Here is a 3,050-nt window from a genome sequence, read left to right as displayed (position 1 = left end):
ATTTTATTTTTGAGTAATGTCTACACCCAATGTGGGGCTCAAACTTACAACTCTGAGATCAAGAGTTGCATGCTCCACAGACTGATCCAGCTGGGTGCCTCCAATTCTATGCTTATGAAATGGTGAGAATAAGTCATTTTTAGTGCAAAATATGCCCATGTTAATGATTGAAAAGGGTAGGTGTTAGTTCAATATTCCACTTCTCATTCCCACCTAATTGTTGTGGCCAAGTTGCATTTCCAATTCATCTTTCTCCCTTCCCATCTAAAATTGTCTACTGGAGTCTCCTTCCATGATTTTGCTTTTAAGACATGGAAGAAAACTTTAGATTTCAGAGTAATCATGCAATTCAGGACTACCTCAATTGGTAAGGGGCAATGAAATAGAAATGGATTCCTTTTCTTCTCTTCCATACCTTGGGGACTACAGTTCTGAAAGTAGAATTTATTAGTGGATGAGTGCTTTCCATGAATCAAGCTCATAAACTTGGAGATGGAAGAGATATCAAAATTCTTGATTTTTCTAAATAATGTATTAATCTATTATAAATTTACCTGAGTCCATTTTGGGCCCCTTTTTCATATTCTCAGTAATATCTTTGGTGATCTTGTATCTTCAAAGTTTCTTTTTTTTAATTTTTATTTATTTATGATAGTCACAGAGAGAGAGAGAGAGAGAGAGAGAGAGAGAGAGAGGCAGAGACACAGGCAGAGGGAGAAGCAGGCTCCATGCACCGAGAGCCCGACGTGGGATTCGATCCCGGGTCTCCAGGATCGCGCCCTGGGCCAAAGGCAGGCACCAAACAGCTGCGCCACCCAGGGATCCCCTCTTCAAGGTTTCTTATACAACTTCTGTCTTTTATAAAACTCTTTCATTCTTCAAAAGTTTTATTTTTCCATTCCAGAATTCCAAAATGTGTAAAACAAATCAGTTTACTCTATCCACAATGATGATATTATATGCTTTAATATTCTTCCCTTCTCAGAACAACTTTCCAGATTGTCAAGTTGTTAAATTTTGTGGTTGTTCTTACTGTTGTTTGTTCAAAGATTTTATTTATTTATTCATGAGAGACACACAGAGAGAGAGAGAGAGAGAGAGGCAGAGACATAGGCAGAGGGAGAAGCAGGCTCTTCACAGGGAGCCCGATCCTGGGACCAGGATCACACCCTGAGCCCAAGGCAGATGCTCAACTGCTGAGCCACCCAGGTGCCCCCTTAGTGTTGTTTTAGATCAGAGGGTCATGGGATTTTAACTCAGATGAATTTTATTTGCATTCACTGGATTGCATTTTTATTGGGGTGTGGTAATTCAGATGCAGAAGCGCCTGATAGCCTGAGGATATGTCAGAAGTGAATAAGCATCTGAGTATGTCATTTTGGGCATGCGTGCTAATAAATTTTACTCGTTCATAGGGTGTATTAGGATGAAAAGACCTATTAGGATGAAAAGGCAGTTGGGTATATGGATGGACCTTAAAACTGTTAGAAGAGGTTCACAAGGGAACGGTTACCTACAGGTGGAGCACTCCTTGTAACTTGCCCCACAATATCCAGGCCTACCTTTCATTTTCATGGCCTGACAAGGTATGTCTTCATTACCATAAAATTCAAACTCTTTTATAGTAAGTGAAACAAGAAAGACCTCAAGGCAAATCCTTCTACTACCTCATGGACCAATAGCACCCTGATTTGCCTATTAAAGGAGACAGTATTCAATTAAAAGTTCTGGGTGTAGTTAGAAATGTCGCTCCTTCCTTCATGTCCCACTTGCATAAACAGGTCCTTTGAATTATAGTCAAATCATGAAGCCACCTCAGCTGCTAGTACAACTTCCACAAGGTTTCAGGAAATGTTTTGCCTCATGTGTGAGGAAATATTAAAATGCCATTGTATAAATTTATACTTCCAGTTAAATTCAGATTTACATAAACTAATTTGTATGAGGAATTAAATCTGCTTAGAGATAAACTGTTCCACAAGAATCAACACTAGAAATACTAAAATTTAATTTCGAAATAATTTATTAGAAAGTTATCTTAATGTTGTCACAGCCTATAAACCATTCTTAATGGTTGCATCAACAAAAAAGGGCTTTTCCAGAATGAAAATGATCTGTTTGAGATCTTGCATTTGCCAAGAGTGAATGATCTTGCTTTCATTTATATCGGCTGAAAAAGAAACTGCATGAAATGAATTTCTTATCTATTGAAAATGAAAATAAAATTACAGGATAAATTGTGGGGAACTTGCAGGCAAGCCAGAAAAATTTCACAATCAATCAAGATATCACATTAATGAACTATTACTATTTACTGTGTTACATAAAATTATGACACTGAAACTATTATTTTGCAATTTTTAAGTTCATATAGTTATTCATGTATCACTATTACCCCTATTGCATTAGTATCTTTAAACTGCACTCTTTTCTCTCTCTTTTTTTTTTTTAATTTGAGGAGGGGGAGGGGAGGGGCAGAGGGAGAGGGAGAGAAAGAACCTTAGGAAGGCTCCATGCCCAGCACGGAGCCTGATGCCGGGCTCCAACTCACAACCCTGTGATCATGACATGAACCGAAATCAAGAGTCGGCCACCTAACCAACTGAGCCACCCAGGCCCCTCTTTCCCTATTTTTTTTTTTAAATTTATTTATGATAGCTACAGAGAGAGAGAGAGAGAGGCAGAGAGACACAGGCAGAGGGAGAAGCAGGCTCCATGCACCGGGAGCCCGACGTGGGATTCGATCCCGGGTCTCCAGGATTGCGCCCTGGGCCAAAGGCAGGCGCCAAACCGCTGCGCCACCCAGGGATCCCTCTTTCCCTATTTTTTGAACAGAGGTCCCACATATTCATTTTGCCCTGGGCCCAGGATGTCTTGTAGCCAGCCCTGACCATAGGTAAGAGCATGACTGGTTTTTGTTATCAGCCATTATTGAAGGCAGTTTGTGGCTATGAATACTTAAGAAGTGTAGAAAAGAGCACAAAATACAAGAAAATGCATATTGTTAATGTGTTCTGTACAAAATCAGCTAGTAGACATTTAATCTATGT

The sequence above is a fragment of the Nyctereutes procyonoides genome, unplaced genomic scaffold, assembly GCF_905146905.1.
Source record: "Nyctereutes procyonoides isolate TBG_1078 unplaced genomic scaffold, NYPRO_anot_genome, whole genome shotgun sequence".
Classification (NCBI taxonomy): Eukaryota; Metazoa; Chordata; class Mammalia; order Carnivora; family Canidae; genus Nyctereutes; species Nyctereutes procyonoides.
This window is presented reverse-complemented; position numbering follows the sequence as displayed.